General features: G+C 39.9%; 1 protein-coding gene across 10 annotated transcripts in view; it reads left to right on the forward strand.

Annotated features, from left to right (window-relative positions):
- The window catches only part of PARD3B (par-3 family cell polarity regulator beta), a 665,445-nt gene that overhangs the window by 176,924 nt on the left and 463,489 nt on the right, over window positions 1–25,032 (forward strand). The window contains exons 1-2 of one of the 10 annotated variants that reach the window (XM_045032220.1): window positions 13,535–14,083; window positions 17,942–18,051. The exons of the other annotated variants lie outside the window; for them this stretch is intronic. The gene's annotated coding sequence lies outside the window, so the exon portion shown is untranslated. Of the gene's footprint in view, window positions 1–13,534; window positions 14,084–17,941; window positions 18,052–25,032 lie in introns of those variants that run through there. 10 annotated transcript variants of the gene reach the window in all.

The raw sequence follows: 25,032 nt of genomic DNA on the forward strand, positions 1-25,032 counted from the left end.
TTACGGGGCTAGATCGATTTTAGCCGCTTTAGGTCGATTTAAAAATGAATGTGTCCACACAATCAACCCCGTTCCGTCGACGTAAAGGGCTCTTAAAATCAACTTCTGTACTCATCCCCGGCGAGGGGAGTAGCACTAAAATTGACCTTGCTGGGTTGAATTTGGGGTAGTGCGGACGCAAATCGACGGTATTGGCCTCCGGGAGCTATCCGAGAGTGCTCCATTGTGACCGCTCTGGACAGCACTTTGAACTCTGATGCACTAGCCAGTGTACATAGGAAAATCCCTGGGAACTTCTGAATTTCATTTCCTGTTTGGTCAGCGTGGCACACTCAGCAGCACAGGTGACTATGCAGTTCCCCCAGAATCGTAGAGCTCCCCCTATCATCTGCATCCCTGAGGTTATCGCAGATTAGAAGGCGAAAAAAACGCACTCGCGATGACGTGATTTCCGAGCTCATGCAGTCCTCCCACGCTGATAGGGCACAGCTTAATGCTTGGAGGCATTCAGTGGCAGAGGCCAGGAAAGAATTAAGTGAGCAGCAAGAGCGGAGACAGGACACGATGCTGAGGCTAATAGGGGAGCAAATGGACATGATGAAGCGTCTGTTGTAGCTGCATGAAAGCCAACAAGAGCAGAGACCCCCACTACATCCACTGTATAACCACCTACCCTCCTCCCCATGTTCCATAGCCTCCTCACCCAGATGCCCAAGAACACAGAGGCGGCGGCTCCGGGCACGCAGCCAGTCCACTCCAGAGGATGGCCCAAGCAATATAAGGCTGTCATTTAAACAGTTTGATTTTTAGTGTGGCTACATTAAGCAATGTGGCCTTGTCCTTTTCCCCATCCCACCGGGCTACCTTGTCTGTTATCTCATAATTTTTTAAAAAATTAATAAAGAAAGAATGCATGGTTTCAAAACAATAGTTACTTTATTTCGAAGCGGGGAGGGTGGTTGGCTTATAGGGAATTAAAATCAACAAAGGGGGTGGGTTTGCATCAAGGAGAAAAACACACAACTGTCACACTGAAGCCTGGCCAATCATGAAACTGGTTTTCAAAGCCTCCCTGATGCGCAGCAGACCTTGCTGTGCTCTTCTAATCACCTTCGTGTCTGGCTGCTCAAAATCGGATGCCAGGTGATTTGCCTCACCCTCCCACCCTGCCATAAAGGTCTCCCCCTTACTCTCAGATATTATGGAGCACACAGCAAGCAGCAATAACAATGGGATGTTGGTTGTGCTGAGGTCTGACCAACAGTGCCAGCGAGCTTTTAAACGTCCAAAGGCACATTCTATCCCCATTCTGCACTTGCTCAGCCTATAGTTGAACTGCTGCTTACTAATGTCCAGGCTTCATGAACGGATCCCCTGAGCTCGTTGCTGGGGAGCAGGAGAGCAGAGTTGCAGGGGGAGTGATGGAGCCGTACACCATGCCCTGGAGGTTGCTAGGAGCCGGGCAGGGAAGACGTTCCCAGAACCCCCAGCCAAGCTACATGTCCGATAAGGACGGTTACCAGTCCCTACTGCACCGTCTGGTGCAAGCAGCACCCCCAAGAGGACCAGTACAGATCCCCAAGCTCATCGCAGGAGAGCAGAGTTGCAGCGGAAGCGGTGGATGATGACGGTTAGCAGTCCTACTGCACCGTCTGCTGCGAAGGCAAGGAGCTGCTGCTGTGTAGCAATGCCAGCCACTGCAGGTGCTTCTGTGTCAAATGCTTGGAGGTCCGAGTAGGGCAATGTACCTCGGCCAAGGCAAAAGAGCAAGAGCCCTGGAACTGTTACATGTGTCAACCACAGAAGTGCAATGGAGTGTTACAGCGCCGACTGGACTGGAATGTACTGCTGCAAGACTTCTTCATCAGAGACAAAGGACAGGAATATGATGCACCTAAAATCTAAAAAAGCCCGCACGTTTCCCATAGTCACTACCCTTGATAACAGAACGTCAGTGATTGCATTGGCTACTTGGATCACAGCAGCCCCCACAGTAGACTTGCCCACAACAGCAGCGGTGACGGTGAGCTGTGCCTAATGTGGACATGCACAATTTACTGTATAAAATAGATTTCTAAAAATCTACTTCTATAAAATCGACCTTATTTCGTAGTGTAGACATACCCTGCTATTGTAGTTCAAGGAAACAAATTAAATAAAATAAAAGAAATGGTTAGAACCAATTGTTTCCTTTATTAAAAAAAAAGTAAATTCACACCTATGCCAGTTATACAGTCAGTATTTATATTACATTGTGTGCAAATGATGCTGAAATTTCCTGCTTCTGTATTGTTGTTATTGCATTGAGTTCCGTTGTACAGAGCTAGATGGAGCTATAAGATCTTTTGTGGATAGATAAAAGGCGAGGGACTTTTTGTTAAGTTCATTTGTAGCACCTACCAAAATTCCCATTTTAAGAGGTTTCGTACCACCTTTCTCCTAAAAAGGGTGTCAGAAAGTGATTCTTGAGAGTTGCAGGTGCATAGTTCAAGTAGAAATATGATTCTGAATTTTATTATGGAACATTTGTCTGTGAGAAGCTTCTGAAAAGTAAAAATATGTGCTAGCCCATAAACGTTCTCTAACTGAAGAGACATTGTCTAACTCACATTTTTTTTAATCTGAAAAATGTGCTCCATTGATGAATGCAGACATTATTGAAACTGACAGGAGAGTGAATGTGATGGTAGCATGTATAGGGCCTGTCTGAAAAGTATGAGAGTGGAGGAGGCTGGAAGTGCAGACAACTTGGAGAAGCTGATAAACAGCTTTTTCTTTTCTAAAAGCATTTGGTTGGTATAGATAATTAACTACTCCATTCTTCATAAGTGTAGGGGCATGATGAGTAGTAGCAGAATGTCATTTGTCAGAATTGTTACAGTAAACAAGTGCTTTCAGGCTCATCCTCTTCCCTACGTTGAGAGAGCCATAATTTTGCCTTGTGCCTCGGAAAGCACCTGAGGCATGTGAGCATTTAGCATGATGCACTGACTTTGTCTTATTACTTAAATAGGATTCCTGTGTATTTGTTAAGATGGTAGTTTATTAAAGGTCACCTTCTTCCTCTGATAAATTAATTGTAACAAATTACTGTGTTGGATGCTATAACTGGATTAGTTATGTCTGTACACCGTTTATGTATTAGGATAGTCATGCTAGTGAGTTACTGCAATTTGTTAATTTTTCAAGCACTATCGGAATAAATTATCTCTCTTACTGTGTGCTTTTAGTTCTCTAAATGTTGGTACATTTTTTGTTATCTTGAATCTTCCTTTTTATCTGTCTGTCAACTTGCCTTCAGCCTGGTGAATACCACCAGGCTATAGATCAGGGGTGGGCAAATAAAGGCTCGCAGGCCGCATCTGGCCTGCCAGCTGTTCTAATCTGCCCTCAAGCTCCCGCTGGGGAGCAGGGTCTGGGGCTTGCCCCGCTCCAGCTGGGGAGCAGGGTTGGGGGCTGCTCCATGTGACTCCCAGAAGCAGCGGCATATCCCCCCCTCCGGCTCCTATGCCATGGGGCAGCCAGGGGGCTTAGCTGCTCCTCCCCCAAGCGCCACCCCTGCAGCTCCCATTGGGCGGGAACCATGGCTGATGGGAGCTGCAGGGGTGGTGCCTATGGACGGGACAATGCTCAGCAGAGTCTTCTGGCCACGTAGGAGCCGATGGGGGAACGTGGGATAGCTCAGTGGTTTGAGCATTGGCCTGCTAAACCCAGAATTTGTGAGCTCAATCCTTGAGGGGGCCATTTAGGGATTTAGTTGGGGATTGGTCCTGCTTTGAGCAGGGGGTTGGACTAGATGACCTCCTGAGGTCCCTTCCAACCCTGATATTCTATGATTCTTCTGGGAGCTGCTTGAGGTAAGCACTGCCTGGAGCTTGCACCTCAACCTTCTCCTGCACCCCTGCCCCAACCCTGATCCCAAACCCCTCAGTCCCAACTCGGATCACCCTCCTGCACCCCAGAGCCCGCACCCCCAGCCAGAGCCCTCACCCCCCCCTAACATCTGGAATTCCTCATTTCTGGCCCCATCCTGGAGCCCACACCCCGAGCCAGAGCCTTCACCCCCTCCTGCCCCAACCTCAATTTTTTGTAAGCATTCCTGGCCCGCCATACAATTTCTATACCCAGATGTGGCCCTCGGGCCAAAAAGTTTGCCCACCCCACTATAGATTCTTTGCAAGGTAACAGAGAAAAGGTAGAATTTTTACAAAAATATTATTGTGATGGTTTGGATGTTGTAATGTACTTAATTCTGACTTAGCTATGCTGACAGTCATGGTGACAGAAGTCCTCTATGTACAGAACATACAGTGACTGCGTGAACTTCTCTAGTTAAAAGATACGCTGTTGTGCCTCAACCCTGGAAGGGTCACTTCTGAGAGTATGTGTGTAGTCCAGTCTCCAGTCCTCTGCTGGATTGCCAACAAGTGTTTCAGTACTGGTGTTTCTTTTCTGATGTGCACGCATGTCCACTGGGTATTCAACTGAGGCTTCTCTTTATGTAGGAACATAATTGCCACTGTGGATCAGTTCCTTTGTTTTTGTATTTTTAATTTGCGTATAGGGTTTTTGATGGCACTTACAATCTAGGCTTTGGCTACACTTACACTTCAAAGTGCTGCCGCGGCAGCGCTTTGAAGCGCTAAGTGTAGTCAAAGCGCCAGCGCTGGGAGAGAGCTCTCCCAGCGCTGTCCGTACTCCACCTCCCTGTGGGGAATAACGGACAGCGCTGGGAGCCGCGCTCCCAGCACTGGGGCTTTGACTACACTGGCGCTTTGCAGCGCCGCAATTTGCAGCGCTGGAGAGGGTGTGTTTTCACACCCTGCTGCAGCGCTGCAAATTTGTAAGTGTAGCCAAGCCCATGTGATTACTGTATGTGTTTCAGTGAATTTGTTCCCATAAGTCTCCCCATGAGCTAGGGAAGTATTATTCATATTTTACAGATGGGGTACTTGGGTACTCGGGTATGTACAGACTTTGTGTGTAACATTAAGCAACAGACCTTGGAACAAAACATAACTTTCCTGAATTCCAGCCCGGTGCCTTAACCATAAGAGCATTCTCTTTTTTCAGCAATGGATCAGTGGTCCAACTGGTCTGATAGCCTGTCTCTGACTATGGCTACAATGAAAGGTATAAAATCCACATAGTAACAAATATGAAGTAGCTTGCCCATGGTTGAAATTTCTTTCTAATCCCTTGCAGTTAGTGACTGGCTTCTGCCTTGAAATATATGGGTTTATATCTTTATCCATTTTCATCCTTTCTAATGTTACTGTGGATGTTCTCGTTATCCATATAGACAGCTAATCCTTTTTAAAAATTCTATTAAGCTCTTGGTTTTGGTATTTTATGCCAGTGAATTTTATAGTGTCATATGTATTGTGTTTTTTAAAAATGTTTTCTTTGATCATTTTTGTTTTAACAGTTTAATTTCATTGAATGAATGTCCTTTTTTGCTTTCTCATCCTAAATGACCCTTTCTGTGCTACCCATAATTTTTCATAACATAGGCCATCAGTTGACCATTAGATGGTGACAGGTTTTGGTTACTCTGATCTTGGGCTGTATTTGAACTGACAACCTGGTAATGGGATTTGAAATATTTTTCTAATCTCCTGATCCATCTAATTCCCTTGTTTGCATAACTCTTATCCAAATATTACTGTATTACATAGTAACATTCCAAGCACTGACTTTTCCTATACTGTCGCTGCACTTTGTTTTAATTGCTGTAGAATACTGCAGTATTTTAAGTGGTGGAGCAGCCCTCTTGGTTTTCGGATATGAGACAGACAAGGTGGGTGAGGTAATATCTTCTATTGGACCAATATCTATTGGTGAAAGAGACAAGCTTTCGAGCTACACAATGCTCTTCTTCAGATCTACGAAGCTTTTGAGCCACATAGATGTGAAGAAGAGCACTGTGTAGCTTGAAAGCTTGTCTCTTTCACCAACAGAAATTGGTCCAATAAAAGAGATTACCTCATCCATCTCGTTTCTCACGGTATTGTAAGGCAGTAATCCTTTAACGTATTCATAAACTTAAGTCTCTTCTTGCTTGTTAGTTCATAAATACTTGTTACTGGACCACCACCCAACTACAATTTAATAAAGACACTAAATTTTGCAACAAACACATGTAAAACCTTTTTTTAGGTCTTTGATAGTGTGTTAATATATGATGATAAAGGCTGTTGAGCTGTAAAATATTTGAATGTGACAGTGGTTTTTTTGGGGGGGATATCCTATTTATGTGATAAATAAATATACAGACATAGCTAAAATTGTCTGAAGCTTCTCCATTTAAGTATTTCTGTTGCTGGACAAAATTACTGTAATGCCTACCTTGAACTGATTCCACTTTCTCTTATTTATAGACGATTTATCAAAATACGTTTATCAAAATACGTTTAGAATGGTTCTCACAGGAACAAAAGATTGAACAAACATTTTAGCAGGAGTGTTGTACTGTACTGTTGTACAGGAGAACTGTGTCCTGTTTGGGGCGCCACATTTCAGGAAAGATATGGACAAATTGGAGAAGTCCAGAGAAGAATAACAATGATTAAAGGTTTAGAAAACGTGGAGGAAGATTTTTTTTTTCAAATTCGGTTTGTTTGGTCTGGAGAAGAGAAGACTGAGGGGGGGACATAAAAACAGCTTTCAATGACATAAAAGGTTGTTACAAGAAGAAGGAAGAACAATTGTTCTCCTTAACCTGTGAGGATAGGACAAGAAGCAACGGGCTTAAATTGCAGCAAGGGCAGTTTAGGTTGGACATTAGGAAAAAATTCCTAACTGTGAGAGTGATTAAGCACTGAAATAAATTGCCTAGGGAGGTTGTGGAATCTCCATCATTGGAGATTTTTAAGAGCAGGTTGGACAAACACCTGTCAGGGATGGTCTAGATAATTCTTCATCCTGCCATGAATGCAAGGGACTGGACTAGATGACCTCTTGAGGTCCATTATAGTCCTATGATTTTATGATTTATCAGGGATATTCTGGTTTTGTTAGCCCATTTTATTTATAACTGAAGGCATGTTAATATCTAGCTCCTGTATAGTTTAGCTCGCAGTCTTAAATGTTTTTTGGTTTTGAAGTACTCAGAAAAATGGCTCTACTTTTCAAAAGTAGATATTTTTCCAAAACTTTCAAACCTGGTTCCCTAGAATTGGGCACCTGAATCTATATTTAAGCACCTAAATAAGTAGCCTGACTTTTCAAAGATAAGCTCATCTTCAGGCATCTCCATCCTGTGTGATAAACCAGGTCTCTCACATAGGTGTCTAAATGCACACTTAAATAGCTACATTTAGCCACTCAGGTTTGAAAATGTTGACAATAGTCCTTAAATAGGACAGCTGATTGATAGTTTGCCTCGTGTTTTCTTTTTTCTTGGGTGGAGTCATATAACACGATGTAATGGTGTTCTGTTTGTAGGACGAGGGGGGGAAAACCTTGACAAACTGAACTAATTACAATCTTTTGCTTTTAAAAAAAAAAGGTGAAAATTATAGCAATAACAATAATACACACACAGTACATCTGCAGTACTTGTTTTGGTTTACAAAAATAACTTTTTAAAAAAGAAGATTCTGCATTCTAAACTAACCTGGAGGTTGTAATTGTTGGGTGCTGTAGTTGCCCTCTGTTATTTGTGCCTCATCTACATCAGCCTACAAGAGTGCTGCTATAAATGTTCTACTCCTATAATTTTCATTGCTGCAGAACATTTCATTTTCAGCTAGTTGCCAGGAAAAGAGGTAAGCAAATGGTATATGGTAGCCTAATAAAATGATGGCCTTTCAATTTCAAAACCTGCAAAAATTAGCACATTTCTATATGGCTTGATCATTGTTATTAAAAGTAAGTAAGGTATAGTATAGATATTTTCAGTTTTAGAGTTTTTTCATTAGAGTTGGCAGCAATGAAACTACTGGCGTCTCTTCCAGCATCTTGCCAGAATACGCCTTCTGCTTGAGTGGGGAAGTGGGTTGTCCTCCAAGAGGTCTTGTCAGAGAATGCAGATGGGCGGAGGGAAGGGTGGAGGGAGAAGGTGGGAGGGAAGGGTATTCTGGGTCTGTGAACGGGAAGGAGAGAATCTGTGTGGGGAATGTGAATGCCAGTGCCGTGTCAGTGGCAGATTTATTTAAGGTTTAGGTAGACTTCACATGTTTAAACCTTTGTATGACTAAGAAGTTCTGAGCAATCTGAGGTTTGACCATTACAGTTTTTAAAAGACTAAAGAATAGACATTTGTATCTGGTGATTCCTCCAGTAGAGTGCTATGCATGTTGTGATTTTGGAACTCAGACTGCTGATCATCTTGTTGGAACTCTTGTTGCTAGTACCAGATTAATTTTGGATGGGAGTTTGCCAAAAATATCCAGGGGCCAGGCGCTATAGTCTTAACTGGACGTGTACTGATGTCTTTCAGGAATGTTAATTTGGAGAAGAGAGACATCGTGCCTGTGTGTTTGAAATAATTGGTGAAATTGTGGAATGTTTTCTTAGCCTTAAAAGGAAAAAATATTGTGATCGTATGGCTGTTGGATGAGTTCCATTTCTTATGTGCAATAGAAATTCCCAGCTGGAGATAAATTGTATTCCCTGGGAAGAGAGAGGGTGTGGACCATTACCTCTCTTTACCAAACCACTAGCTGCTAACTGGCTTTTTCTGCTCTGAATCACTCATTTCTAGACAAGAGTTTGCCTGGTTTTAATATCATTTCTTGCTATTTAATACAGAGTATGAGAGACTGAAAGCATGTTAATGAAGGCTGCTGGTGACATCCTGAGGGAAAGAGCCTAGAGGTGGAGCTAAAGATTTAATGTAACTGTAGGCCTTCAAAGTCATCAGCTCCTCTATATCTCCATCTCCCTTGGCGAGTTGCCTGAATGTTCCACACAGCATTTTGAAAATACTGGGGAGTGTGTAAAAAACCTTGTTATCTCCCAGAAACTTACAGCTGATGTGTAGCTGCACACAAATTACTTTCCCGTGGATAGGATAACTAGGTCGTCGTCGTCTTCTTTTTTATTTGCATAACCCTATAGGGAACAGGGGCTAACTAATGTAATAATTACTTAGGAAAAGCGCCAGTATCCTGCAATTATTTTAGAGAAAATATGCTGCCGTGTTTCTGTTTATTGATGTACTTCTCCTGACTTCTTGAATCAATGTTTTATAATCTTTCAGAAGGAAAATACCTAGTGATAGAGACTTGGGAGTGAAGTGGGCAGTTTCCTTATGTAGTAAGGATGGGAAATGATTCTTTGAGCCAAATCTGAGATGTCTTTGCACAAAATAAATTTTATTCGATTATATCATTTAAGACACTTGAATGATATGTGTCATTCAAGTGACACATTTGTGTGCTGAGCTGAGACCAAACAGGTTCTATCAGGTCTGTGAATGAGGACAGAATAGAATTGGATGGAAATTCTGGTTAGAATTTTGACGGATTACACCCCCACTCTGGCGTGCCACCTGATGTACTGGGGTACCACTGAGCCCACCTATTCCACTAGCCTGCGCTCCCTTACACTGTCCCGCTGAGCCAGGCCCTTCAAGTGTCCTGCAGCACGCACACAAGTAGGGACACACCCAGCTGCAGAAACACACAGACACTGAAATCAGCTCTGTATGGGAAGACTCAGCTAGGGAATTGCCCAGGACTCAAGTGCACACCCCCTGATTCTGGGAAGTCCTGAGCTGGCGTAGAGCCAGCACTTCCAGCTTCTCTTGCAGCCACAATGCTGGGGGTGGCGTGTGACTGGAATACTACTGTTTCAACTATTTTTAGGTGGTATACTGGCCCTTCAGGTCCATAGCTAGAGGGCACGGCTAGTGTCAATATAGAAATGACCTCAGGAGCCACAGCCAGCTCCTTCACATGCAAAAACTTTCCCCGTGCCTGTACTCAGCAGGGAAGGTAGGTAGGTCGGTCTGTCGGCGGTCGGTCGGTCTGTCTAATTTATAGGAGAGAGATGTACTAAGAGTATATACAACTACAGATAACCCATGATGATGTTGCTTGTTAGGTCATGGAGTGTGTGTCTATACCTAGTAAGTGTTCATTATTTGTTTAGTACTTAGAACTTTTTTGACTTGTTAGACAAAGAGGAGTCTATAATGAGTATGCTGACAACTTCAGTACTGTGTAGTAGTAGTAATTAATATTTAGTGTGGTATATGATAATTTTCAGCTTCAGTGCACTTCACAAACATTAATTAATAGTCATAACACCCCTGTGCAGTAGGTAAATGCCTCTTTTTTTTCTGCCATTTTATACAACAGGCCGGCAGCCCTGAGATTTACAGATTTGGTGGGCTTGACTTATTGAGCTGCTTTTGGGGGGATTTTTTTTTAAAGAGGATAATTGTTGATGCTGGATAAAATCAAGGTGATTATTGTATTACCATAGCATCAGATTCTGTAGTCTTATCTTTCTGTGTTAGAGCCCACAGATTACCAAAAGAAAGCAAAATACAGTTTTAAAGACCATGATTGTTTTGTTTGCATTTAGATGTCTTGTGGATGCTGAGTAACACCCTTCTGAGCTTTTTCTTTGTTTATTTGAAAAATATTGACTGAACACTGCTGAAACTGATATCTTTATTATGATTTTCAGTGGCATTTATACCCTGGTATGTTGGTATCCCAGAAGTATTCCTCATATCTTTTAAGAACATAAGAACGGCTATACCAGGTCAGACTAATGGTCCATCTAGCCCAGTATTCTGCCTTCCGATAATGGCCAATGCCAGGTGCCCCAGAGGGAATGAACAGAATAGGCAATCATCAAGTGATGCATCCCCTTGTCATCCACTGCCAGCTTCTGGCAAATGGAGGGTCGGGACACTCAGAGCATGGTGTTGCATCCCTGCCCATCTTGGCTAATAACCTTCTGGAGGGTAGGTCCATCAATGGCTATCTACTTCTTTTTTGAACCTTGTTATAGTTTTGGCCTTCACAAAATCCCCTGTCAAGGAGTTCCACATGTTGACTATGCATTGTGTGAGTACGCAAGTACATCTTTTGTTTTGTTTAAACCTGTTGCCTATTAATTTCATTGAGTGACCCCTACTTCTTGTGTTCTGTGAAGGAGTCAATAACATTTCCTTATTCATTTTCTCCACATCAGTCAAGATTTTATAGACTTCTATCATATCCCCTCTTAGTCGTCTCTTTTCTAAGCTGAAAAGTCCCAGACTTTTTAATCTCTAGCGGTATGGAACTGCTTCCATATGAGGAATCATTTTTGTTGCCCTTCTCTGTACCTTTTCCAGTTCCAATATTTTGAGATGCGATGACCAGATCTGCACGCAGTATTTAAGATGTGGGCATACTGTGGATTTATATAGAGGCATTATGGTATTTTCGGTCGTCTTATCTATCCCTGTTCTAATGGTTCCTAACATTGTTAGCTTTCTTGACTGCTGCTGCGCATTGAGTGGATGTTTCCAGAGAACTATCCACAATGATGCTAAAATCTTTCTCTTGAGCTAATTTAGACCCCATCATTTTGTATGTATAGTTGAGATTATGTTTTGCAATGTGCATTACTTTGCAATTATCAACATTGAAATTCATCTGTTGTTTTGTTGCCCACTCAGCCAGTTTTGTGAGGTCCCTTTGAAACTCTTTGCAGTATGCTTTAGATTTAACTATCTTGAGTAATTTTGTATCATCTGCAAATTTTGCCACCTCACTGTTTATCCCTTTTTCCAGATCATTCATGAATATGTTGAACAGCACTGGTCCTAGTTCAGATCCCTGGGAGACACCACTATTTACCTCTCTATTCTGAAAACTGACCATTTATTCCTACCCTTTGTTTCCTATCTTTTAACCGCTTACTGCTCCATGAGAGGACCTTCTCTCTTATCCCATGACTGCTTATTTTGTTTAAGAGTCTTTGGTGAGGGACCTCTTCAAAGGCTTTCTGAAAATCTAAATACACTCTATCCGTCGGATCACCCGTGTCCACATGTTTGTTGACACCCCCACCCCTCCCAGAGTATTCTAATAGATTGTTGAGGTATCATTTCCATTTACAAAAGTCATGTTGACTGTTCCCCAACAAATCGTGTTCATCTGTGTGTTTGGTTGAAACTATAGTAAAGAACAGAATTATCAATTTGCCTGGTACTGAAGTTAGGCTTGGAATTGCTGGGATCGCTTCTGGTGCCTTTTTAAAAAATTAGGGTCACATTAGCTGTCCACTAGTCATTTGGTACAGAAGCTAATTTAAATGATAGGTTACAGACTTCAGTTAGTAGTTCTGCAATTTCATATCTGAGTTCCTTCAGAACACTTGGGTGAATACCATCTGGTTCTGGTGTCTTATTACTGTTCAATGTATCAATTTGTTCCAAAACTTTCTCTAATGATGCCTCAATCTAGGGCAATTCCTCAGATTTGTCACCTAAAAAGAATCGCTCAGGTGTGGGAATCTGCATTGAAGACTGATGCAAATAATTCATTTAGTTTCTTCGCAATGGCGGAGTGGTCCTTTAGCATCTCGACCATACAGTGGCCACTGATTGTTTAGCAGGCTTTCTGCTTCTGATGTACTCAAATTTTTGTTTGCTGTTTTCATACTGTTTTATTGGTTTTTGTGATGCTCTTGCCTATATTTATAAGAGTATTGCTCCTCATTGAGTCCTGGAAGTCTTGAGGGATACAGTGGAGTGTCCCTTTCTGGCCACTGTAATTGTTGTGATTTAAAAACTAAGAATTGCTGGAAGTTTGGTGCAAGAGTTCTGAGAGTGAGAAACAGGCTGCTAGAATTCTGCTAATAAAACAATGTTGAACATATACTTGTGGTGGTAAAAATCCACCACACACAAGTGACACTTCAGAGTCTTGAACTGTATAAATCATGGCATGAAGTCCTTTGTACATATGTGTCTGGCTATTGTCTGCAGTCTTCTGTTGCTCATCTCTGTATAAATCTCAAGCATAACAGCTCCGACTGAAGACTTCCCTGCTACTGTATTGCTTCACTCTAGAATCCAATTCTAATTAGAGCTGCTGACACCTCATGAAAGCGTTTGAAAAACATTTTGCTTACAGGAACAATTCGACTGACATTTTCTTTCCTATCTTTTTATTACAAATAGCATTTGCATGAAAACAGGGTCTCTGTTTATTGAGAGTTCACAATCCTCAGTTTGACAACATAATCAGATCAGTGTTCAACTTTCATAATGGAACTAAACTCCCTGGATTTTTCTCACTAACCTGAAGAAACTCAGGCCTAATTTAATGAGTTAGAAGCAAGTATGGCTCAAGTCATAGTTCTGAGTAGAAACCAGGCAAGATTAAAAATGAAGCTTGAGGGGTTCACAGGAGAACCCCCTGCTGTAATTCCATCTCTGATCAGTGTGATCCATCTCCACAGCAACTAATTGTGATGTCTTTGTAGGCTAGAATTTTAGGTGAGGAATAAGTAGCAGAAGCAGATGAACTCCTGAGCAGCAAATATCCTGTTATGCAGATATGACTCATATAGTTGTTTTTTTGCTTTTAAAAAAGGCGGTGGGCTGGATGTGAAGAGTCAGGGAAGGATTTACACGAAATGTGATCCATGTAAACAAAATTGTCTCTAAAAAGAATTTTCATGTAAAAAGTGGGTCTTTAACAGTGAACAAAACAGCTGCCCTGACAGTGCTTAAATCTGTTGCCTCTGCCTCCTCTTAATACAGAAATCCCTAGTTGTTTATGCAGAACACAGATACGTAGATGTGCAGGGTTCTGTATTTTATGGTGATTTTTTTTTAGGAATTGTCCAATCCACCCATGACACAGATATTTGATAGTGTGCAAATGTTTCTTCATTTGCTCTTTACTAAAATAATTTGTTAATTCACACATCCATATTTTCCTCTCCTTCCCCTTTTCTAAACTGTATCTGGTGTTAATACTTTCTGAGGTTTGGAGTGTTCAGGGAAGATTTTTGCACTGCTCTGGTTCAAATGAATACCAGCTGGGTTCTACTGCTTCAACAGTTTGGAGGATTTTTTATTTTTATGTTGTTTGTTTGGAGTACCATCTGTTTTTTCTTCCAGGTAACTTTTTAAAAGAAACATCAATTAGTTACTGTAGTTTGGTAATCTTTTCCCATAATTATTTTTAAGGTGTACAGTAGCACAAAATGGAAAAGGTGTGTTTTTGTTGTTTTTTTTATGGCACTTTGTTTAGAGAGCTTTCTGGAAAGTAGATTTTGGATGGGGGATCAGAATATTTAACTTAAGGAGATAGTAATAGTATTGGAATGGCAGTAATATATTATTTTAGAAGCATATGTCCTTCCATTGTTTCAGTAGTGAACACTATAGTTAAAAGATTGCAAAACAATTTCAATACTTTTAACTTCCTATGTCAATTTTTGAAATTGTAGAGTGGGGTCATATTTTTTGCTGTGTTCTAGAATATTCTACCAGTGTGATTCCATTTTTTCTACATTTTTTCAGTTCAAGAAACAGCTATTAGAATGTAAACATATCTGCTGCCTTGTTACATAGCCTTGCAGTAAATTGTCTGCAGTCAAGCTATGGTCTTGATCCTATAGACTCTTACCCACGTAAGTAATGGTTTGCAGAATTGGACCCATATGACAGTAGCAAAAATGTAAAATCTAACCCTTTATCATCTCTTTTATCTTAATGAACTGTAATTTTCTTCTAAATGTAATTGACACTACATAAATGCTAATTTTAATAAATATTAACATTTTCTAGCTTTTTTCTTTTAAAAATAAACAGAGAGAACGATTTGCAAAGAGCAGCTCTTTTGGCCATTAAAAGGTTTCATGTAATATTTTGTGAAGTACTTTGCAATGCTGAGATGAAATGTGCTGTATAAGAGTAAAGTGTTAGTATAAATTCCTCCTATAATTAACATAAAATCTTTTTTCACAAATGTACCACTTGATTTTTTCATGAAAGGAAAAAAAATCTAAATGAATTGTCTAAAAGTAGTTTTAAAACAATTTTATCTGTTAATTTTTATATTTTCCAGTGTTGTAATAGTCCATCTTGGAACTTTTGAAAATAAATTGCCCTAACAGTTTTGTTACCATATATTAAGACAAGATAAATTTTTTGCTTATTTTCCAATATTTTTTTAATAATGGCACTATAAATGCATGGGAATGATTTTAAAAGCTTTATTTTATATACATACACTAAAATGTTTTATTTTCATTATATACTAGCAGAAATGAGATTGAGAGCTCTTGAAATGGTTTAGTTGCTGCTACAGATCAGAGGAAAGTCAAAGATAGTGACTACTTAATGTTAAATTTCTTAACAATGAAGCGGTACAATAGATAATTATTAGTGGGGGGGGACCCTATTCTATAAAAAAAATTGTATATTGAATGTTTACATAAAACTTTGCAATTATAAATGTTGTTTATCCTTTTCATGCATAGTTTAAAAAATAATGGGTCAGTGCCTGAAGTCCAGGGTCATGTCATTCCTCTGTAATTATGTTGGGATATTCTAAAGTACTATATTTGAACTGCCTCTTGCAAGTGAAGCAGAATGAATAACCGTATTTCCTTTTCATGTCTGTCTTATCACACCAAATTGGATTATATTCCTACTTGGTGGCTGCTGACAAAATTGCTGCAGCATCACTTGTAACATCCATGACTCACTGGCAGCTCTGTTAATTCCTATGACACAGCTGCACAGTGGCTTTTTTTTTTTTTTTTTGGAACCAGTATGCTATTAAATACCCATATATCCGATTCATCTTCCTGCAGCTCCATTTGTTTGATTAGTATTACGATGGCATGACAAGGCAATATATCAGTAGTAATCGATCTGATTAGTATGGAGATGATATAAACACAGATTGTATTGATGTTTAATAGCACAGGCACCCAGGTGCTTTAACTATTATAGATGTTTTATATTCTGCACGAAAGGTCTCTATAATGAAGCAGCAACCACAGCAGATTTTTGAGCCAGACTTTTTTCTGCCAAATTCCACAGCAGGTCTTGGATAGTATATGACTCAGCTATGTTGGATATGGTGGTCAGATGAGCTTGCACTAAATGTTTTTAATTGGTTCTCAAAATATGCACACACTTTCACAAAGCAGATATTAATCTTTACTACTTAAATTTATTTACATTATTAACAGTTTATCGCAAAACCATATTCAATATTGCACTGCAGATTTACATGAAAACAAATGCCCTTTTTCATTATTTGTTATCTTCATATTATAGTTCCATTTCCTATTTGCACTTCTAAATCCTGATCTGTAGAACAAGATTTTTCACATGGGGGAAAGCTTCTCTTCCCTCTCTCTTGTTCTGTTCCTCTCCCTGCCCCCCCACCCCAGGGGGGAAAAAAAGACTGGTAAGAAAACGATATTCAAGATAAGATGTAGATAAATAGAGTGAGGTCCATTAATAGTACAAAATATATATGGTAGCCTATTTTATAATCTCAATGAATAAATAGAAATTAACAAGAGGTGTGGAAACAGAACTACAGTACACCTCTACCTCGATATAACTCTGTCCTTGGGAGCCAAAAAATCTTATCGCATTATAAGTGAAACCGCGTTGTATCGATCTTGCTTTGATCTGCCGGAGTGCGCAGCCCCGCCTCCCCCCTCCCTCCCCCCGGAGCACAGCTTTACCGCGTTTATATCAGAATTCGTGTTCTATTGGGTCGCCTTATATCGGGGTAGAGGTGTATATGGTAAAATTATGGAATGAAGCAGATGTAATTATTTACTTTGAACAGGAAGAGGATTAATTCAATATTCTATTTAGTTATGAGTACTTCACTGGAATAATTATTTTAAAAGAGAAAATGGAGATACAATTTAAGTAATATAGAGTAGTCTGAATGCATTACAGAAACAGCATCCTTAACTATTGTGTACTGGCATCCGGTAATAGCACATTATAATTTTTATGGTTCAAAATGAGGGGCGGGGGGGGGGAAATCAGTGGTACTTTGCCAAGCTCCTCTCTCACACCAATCTCTACCCATCAGACACACAATCTGAGATGCCTCTCTCAGGGCAGATGTAAAGATTATGTTAATATATGTCCTGCTGAGCTCCTCAAAGTTTGCACCCTTTAGGAGGGCTCGAATGCCCAGCTGGGCTACTCAGGCTTCATTCTGCCTTGGTGGGGAATCACTCAGATGCTATCCTTGGACTTGCCTCAGATGCTTGATCTTGGCTCTGCTTTGGTGGGCTCAGATGCCCTTCTGTGCTGTGCCAAGTCCTTCTGGCTTGTTTCCTTCATGAGTCAGAGTGGGGAAAGTGTGTGGGGGTTGAGTTTCTTTGTAACCATTAGGGCTAGAGACTTGCGTTCTTTTAAATGAAAGATGAAATTCTGAAGATCAGAGTGGCATCCTTTAAAAAAAAATTCCACAGAGCTGCCACAAGCTGGCTCAATTTGAGCCCTGAGTATGCTGCAACTGTCAGACTCCAAAAAGCCATCTTACTCAAGTAGTTCAGCCCCCCGCCACATGACAGAAAGACACAAAAATATCTATGCTGCCATTTGTATTCTCTGCACTTGAAATATTTTCTCGTTTCTTCCTATCAAGCTGGATCCTTGAGAGGTGATTTTTTCCCCTTAGTTCTGTCAGTGTCTTGGCATGGTTCCTGAAAACCCCAAACAAGAAAATCCCGATGAAAATATTACTCTTAAAATGTTACTGCAGTTCAAATCTTCCTGCTAGGAGGGGAGAAAGGAACAGGCCCCAAGCTGCAGACTTCAGATACAGGGTTGGTTTGTAAAATGGGAAGTTTGTGTGGGAGATGGAAGTGGAAATGAAAACAACACTTCGGGTCCGACTTTTATTAAGGTCTACATCTATGTAAAATTGTTTGAGGTTCAAAATTTTTTCCTGCTAATGATCAGTATTATTCCTTTTACATTCAGGGGACATAGCCATTGCTGCCTAGTACATACTTCAACATCTGTACATTCTCTTATTTTTAATAAACAAAGAATGTGCGAACAGTGGAAGAAAAAACACGTACATTTCAAAGGTATTGCTTTCAGATCTTATATTACCTTGTTTAGCTTGACCATTTTAAATGGAAAGCCTTTTTCTTACCTGTCTATTTTTATAACTATTTCTTATTTATATAACTGAACCATTCTCTTTCTAACTTTGCTTTGTTTTCATTTTTTTTTTTAAAAGTGAAATGTTTTGGATCAGGTGATACCTAATTTGAACCAGCGGTCTGGTTACAAATTCAGTTGAGGGGGGAAAAGAAGGTTGATTTACCCAACTGCCTTAATATCATTGAATATATGTCCTAATCTGTATTCAGCTACAAAATTGTTTGGAAACAGCTGCAGATCAGTGTATGTTTTCTATTTGTATAATTACAAACAAAAATAGTGACTGAGGTTTGGAGACATTGATAGGAACAGACAATTTTTTGGGTAGAGCTTTGGTGAATTCCTTAGCTAAAGGAGTTTAAGGATAGATGGAATACAAATACTAGTGTGGGAAAGAAGGGTGTAAATCCATGTATATTAATGTAAAGTTTTGGTTTATAAAATGTAGGAGAGACTTGTTTAGGAAAACGATTCTTTTAAATAGCTGTTTTCCAGTGGCTTTTTTCCTAGATGAAAGGAATAATATAATCCAAGATATTTTGGGGTCTGAGTGGTAACATTTTTTAAATTTATTGGATACAGTTCCTAATACTGGATTCAGCTTCCAATATTGTACCTTTGCCATTTAACGAAGATAAACAAATCATTGTATTTGAGGGGAAAAGCGTACCCTTCAGGTTCTTATAGCCATCCTTGGCGTGACATTTTTGGGTCCCTTCTTCAACTTCTAGAAAAATGTGCACAGTAAAGCTTTAAAATATTAATTTTGGTGGAGGGGTAGCAATGCTATAGTTAAGGACATGGCACTGTTCATTTGGCAGTGTTCATTTTAATGGGACAGTTTAAGCCTTCATTTTAAAATCTTTTTGTAAAAGAGGTGATAAATTAAACACAGAAATTAGAATGTACACTATATTTGAATTTTCTATTTTGCTTTCGTGTGGTTCACGTTCATACACAAAGAATAACAAGACTTCAAAAATTCTCACTTTACAAAATTTTTAGTGGGGTGCCTCACCATTTTTGTATCCTTCATGCAAAACATCTGTGGGACTCACTTTCACATTATACTCTTTCTGTTTATGTAGAATACTGAGAGAGAGAGAACATGAGTGCTAGCTAGAACAAGAACAATTAGAAGTAATGTTTTTTATTTATTTTTTTGAATTTTAAAAATTACTGTTGTTAAATATCTTGATATCACCTTATTAGAGTGGTGATAATATTTTCAGCAGTTACTACAACTAAGTGTTTTCAGCATAGATTTTAAGTCAATATTAGACGATACTATGGCAGTCATTTACTTAACATTTACATATTGGAGATGATTTCTTTCCACCACCTGATTTCAAGGATTTCAGGTATTAGCGTCCCTTAATGGGGGTAGGGATGCATCAAGGAACCCCTCTGCTCCCCTATTCTGAAAAACAAGGAATGTTGGAAACTCACTGTGACTCAGGTGCTTACTTGGCTGTTGGTCTCATGCACAGGAGTCCCTCATCCATGTGCATCTGTGGCCTACTGACCCTCAAACTCTGATTTTGACTCCTTTCTCCATGATCTTTGCTGCTCTGGCAGATTGACCAGCCTTTTTTAGGCTCAAGCTGAAATGTTGTCTTCAGTGTGTGCGTGCGTGTGTTTGTGTGCGCTTGCATGTGTTTTAAGTCTCAAGGATAAATGCCGCTTAATCCGCAAACAGTTGTGTGGGAAAATGTTTTAATACACACATTTTGGTCCCTTCTCAGACACTTAGAATGCTAGTCGTTTACTGGCAGATTTGAAAGCTTGAGAGATGCATTTCACACTGGTACAGATGGTGGACCCAGAAGGAGAGGAAGTAGAAGATGCAGAGCTGCTGCTGGAGTGCCTGTCTGTACACTCTGTGGCTGCAGTCACTCTTGTCCAATTTTCAGATCTGCATGAGAGTCAGCAGCATGTTCTGGGAAGTGAGTGAGGATGCAGATTCCTTCGCAGAGGTTCTCATTGCTGCTAAGTATGATGGGTTGCTCCTGGTGTAAATACTTTCAGTAACATTTTAGTAGTTATTTTAAACAAGGATAAAATGTTATAGATACAAAGACCTTCCTGATGCACATTGCAGCCTTTCATGTCCTTCAGAAGGATCAACATATTCAGGAGCAACTTCAGAAATACAGTTTATCCCTCTGATTCCCAGGCAGGTGCAACTTCCTTACCACTTTCAGCTCCTGGTGTCTGGCTGGAAAGCCACTGAAGCACACCAGCCGCGTGTATGTATTATATTAATCTGTCCATCCCCTAGGATTGCATCAGGGCATACCCCACACATCCAAATCTTATAAGAGGCTGAAGGGAAAATCTCTGGCATTCATTGCCACCATCATGTTGTCCATGAAGCTATCACTAGTGCAATCCATAAGCCATTCATTTTCATCTCAAATGGATACCAAAAAGCAATGTGTATCCCCCAAAACCTTAACAGAGACTTCACCAATATTAAGGCAGAATAACTTTTCAATGTATGGATTGTGTGACAGTCAGATGTGTCGATCTGGTGATACAGTAGCAGATGAGATGGCTGTTCATGTTTTGTGCAAGTATATCCTGAATCAACCTTAACTGTCTCTAAACAAGGGTGGGTGTGGTTGAGAGAGAATGAATGAATTCTCAGCAGGAATCCTTCCTGAGAAATTGTTTAGAATTAATGTAATTCCATGAAAAGACCATATGGGAGGAAGATAGTAATAGCTTCTTGAAGAACTTTCTCCCACCATGAAAGGTATGGAGAAGGTATTTTGGGAAAGAAAATGTCTTTCTTTCTGGATTTACTTATTTTGAAAAATTATGCCATGATTTTCTATAATTGATTAGATGGTCTTTTGGTTAAGGCAGTGGACTGGGAATGAGGAGATCTGGGTTCAAATCCCAACTGCCACAGGCTTCCTGAGAACCTTGCGCAGTCTCTTAATCTCTGTGCTTCAGTTTCCTATCTGTAAAATGGAGATGGAAATTCGTCCTTTCTACTGTCCTTTTTCTATTTGGATTATGAACTCGTCTCTCACTGTACAGTATATATCACAATGGGGCCCCTGATCTTGGCTGGAACCAGGATTTAATCCTATGCTAGCTGATACAGTTCTGAACATGAATTGCCAGATCTAAATTGGCTGCACAATCATAGTCGCATCATGTCATATCACTCAGTTTTCACACCCATTTTCAAATGTCTCTGGTAACCCATCATTTTGCCTTCCCAAAATGGGTGAATACTTTGTAGTTTTAGAAGTATAGGGGAAAAATGCTAGGAACTTTTATCATATGCTAAATTATGATATTGTTAATGAGTAAATTTATCAAAAATGATTTTGTATAGAAAGATATTTATAGAAAACAAGTACTTTAGTGGATCATGTCACAGTTCAGTATTTATGGTGTTACATTTTACTCAAAATATAGAAAATTAAAAGTTGACATTGGAACTTCTTGTTTAAAATGTAGCTGTAGAGAAACGATTGGGAATGTCATTGTTATTAATATTATGCCATTGAAAAGTACCTATCTTCAGTTTTTTCATAAATCAGTCCCATTATGGCAGCATTTTCCCAAAGAATTCTGCAGTTGCAGTAAAGAAAGCAAATATACTGTGGGGATATATTGTTGGAAGGCTGAAGTGTGAATAAAAGGTAATTCTATGAATCAAAAATAACTGCCTGCCATTCAGCTCATGACTTCAGGTCAGTAACTCCCAAAGCTACTTCATTCTCAGCATGCTGCTTCTTTCTATTTAACAGTATTCTCCATGTTTATTCTTGCTTTTAAAACTTTTTCTAAATTTAACTGCATCTTTTTAGAGTGAAAATACTCATTGACTACACTGTTTTCGCAAAGCCTTTCAGTTGCCTAATCTGCAAACATGAAAAATCCCTCTTCTGCCCTGAGATATATGTACACAATCCTCATTGTCTTTACTGAGTTCCATAAATTCATATGAGAGCAAAAGTCTCAATATATTTATCTAATTCTCATGCATAATAATTGAATGTGGAGATCCATCATTCATTCTTTTTATTAGTAATCATTTTCTAAGTTGGAAAGGTTCCATATATGCTTAAACATTTGTTTCCTTACCTCAGTAATGTTTGATATCTGCTTATTTCAAGATTATGGGCTCCATGTGGCATTCAGTCAGCCATTTTGTTGCAAATCTATATCTAGAATTTTTCTTATTTACTCTGGCAGTAGTGTCCTCAAATAATTCCAACATTAGTGAGGCATGATTTTCTCATAAAATTGTCAGTGATCTTAAATTAAGTGTAAATGTGCCCATGACTGGTATAATGAAATAGTTCTTAAGATAGTCTACTACAACTGGAGTCCATAGAACAGGCTTATTATAAGCTTGATCCTGCAGTGGGGCTGGTATTCTGTCCCCAGAACAGTAAAGTAGTTAAGCAAGTGCTTAACTTTAAGAATATGCGTAGACCTATTGACTTCTGTGGGATTGTTCATGTGTTTAAAATTGAGCATGCATGTAAGTGCTATGCTGGAATAGGGGCAGAGTGCTCAGCACCATGGAGGATGGAGCCCCCTATTTCTTGGTTTATTAAATCACCCAGTGTCTGATGTATCCAATCTCAAAAGTGGAAACCTGGATGATTTTCCCATAGACACCCCTCCTCACTCCCACCCCACGTAACTGTAATTGCCAGCTTTCTGCATCTCTCCCTCCTGTCTCTTACTAAAGCATATACCTATGGTAAAGACTTACTGATTAAAAATTTAAAATGCTGTCTGTATGCTATACTCACCTGGGAGAATGTCTACAACACATTGTATGGTACTGAAGCAACAGTGGGACTCCGCCTTACCCTAGTTAGGCTATTAAGCAGAAGTTACTAGAAGACACATTAAATTCCAAAGTAGATGGATTGTTTTAAATTTTTATGGGTTGCCTTAAATAGAATTGGTTATGATTCAAGCTTGTTTGGTGTGTGGTGGAATGTTGTTTAATGAATTCTCTCCTAACAGTTCTAGTGTTTGGCCATATGCTGATTCATGAAGAGCTGTACAAACATAAGATCTTAACCAGGGAATGTGTGAGGGTGGATTGTTTTCCATAGTTTCCTTCTCGGACTTGTTGTAGTTTACATTTTGGAATATAAGGTTGTGGTGGATTTTATTAATTTTCTTTATTGTAGTTTTACTTTGTATTCAGAAGTGATTAATGTTCTGTTGTGGTCTTCCAAGATGCCTCCTGTGAAGTGCAGATCACAGTTAACTCCCATTGCTGTTACTGGGAATTAAGATCAATCAACACTTCATTGGATCACACCTGGAAATTGGGCTGCAGTTACTGCTCGTTTTGAAAAATCTAGGACAGATGCGTATCTAGTATAATAGTACACAAGATATCATTACTCAAATAAAATTTGTTTATTTTTAAATTGTTGATTTTTAAAAATGCTTCAGTGTAAGAAGACATAAAATAAAATGAAAATATATATTATTTTATCATCAGTTTAACATTTGAAACACTATAGTCTTTGGGAGCCTGCTTTTTTGCTTAGGAAACTCAAGTGGCACCCTCAGCTCAAACCTACAAGAACTTGAACACTTTTGCTATTGGTGGCCACATTCTTTCCGCTCCTGATTCCATGGCAACTGACCTCAGATTGGCAGAACCAGAATGACTAACTTAAAATAATCACCTGAAATCCCACATTTCTTTCTGTGAAAACAACAGTCAGCATCCAGAATTGTTAACTCTTCCACATTTCCTCCAGGGTTCCCCAATGAATTCTGAGAGACTATATTTCAGACATCCACCTACAATCGTTAAGATCCAGTAGATTGCTAAAGAATGCAGATTTGAACTTTACAAAAAGAGAGAACTGTCTTGAGGGATGGTTAATTAGCTGACTAAGAAGTTATACTGGGTGAGGAGCTGGGGCTAGAGCTGGAACTGGCCTGCGAGGGGAGAGGGAATGAGGACAGAGCTGGGTTGAGGATGGAGCAGGGGGCGGAGTGGAGCTTTGTCTGGTGGTGCTGGAGCTGGGCTTGGGGTGGAGTGGAGCTGCGGTTGGGGCCGTCGCTGGGCTGGAGGCAGAGCATGGCTGGGTGGTGCTTCCTTCCCCCCCCTTATGAGGGATGGCCCAGTTCTTGCCACGCCTCTCCAGATGTTCCTCTGTGCCCCCGCTAGGGATGTGGGGACTGCTGCATTAAAAGGTGTTAGAAGTTTTTGTATTTTTCAAACCTGGAGAAGAGACCTGCAGCTGCAGATGACAGAGAGAACAAAATAAGAAAAAGACAAGCTTTGGGCTTCTTCCTGTCATATGATCCGTGTTTGAACCACCGTCCTCTGATCCTTTCATGGCTACAGGGAAGTCTTTGTAGAACTGGGTACAACCAATTGCAGGTAATAGCCACATCTGCGTACCTGGGACCTTGTGCTGCAAAAATTCCCCAGAGGAATTCACATAATCCGTTCCAGCTCATTCATTAATATATCTCTGGTTACTACTGGCCAAAGTAACTATTGATTCCTTCTCTTCTTTGTTGAGTAATAGTATTGTGGGGGGAATGTGGGGAGGGGGTTCTGTGCATTATGGAAAGAAGCATTTCTACCCCTGCTTGTGAATTAACTATTGTGTGGTGCTAAGTATTTCATGCTACCTTATGTGATATCTGTATAAAGTTCTTTTTAAAAAATATGTACCGTTCAGTGCTGTGGCCATTTTTAAAAGTTACATTTTATCAACTGAATATTTTGTGGAAAATATTAATATATTTTTTATTTATGCTGATGGAAATTGTTGGTAAATTAATACTTGAGATTAGATCGATATGGTTTATGGGAAGGCGTACACACTTTGTCCACTTTTTTCCTCTCTTCCTATGTGCTCAGTTCTGCCAAGCAGCTGTTG

The sequence above is a fragment of the Mauremys mutica genome, chromosome 10, assembly GCF_020497125.1.
Source record: "Mauremys mutica isolate MM-2020 ecotype Southern chromosome 10, ASM2049712v1, whole genome shotgun sequence".
Taxonomy (NCBI): Eukaryota; Metazoa; Chordata; order Testudines; family Geoemydidae; genus Mauremys; species Mauremys mutica.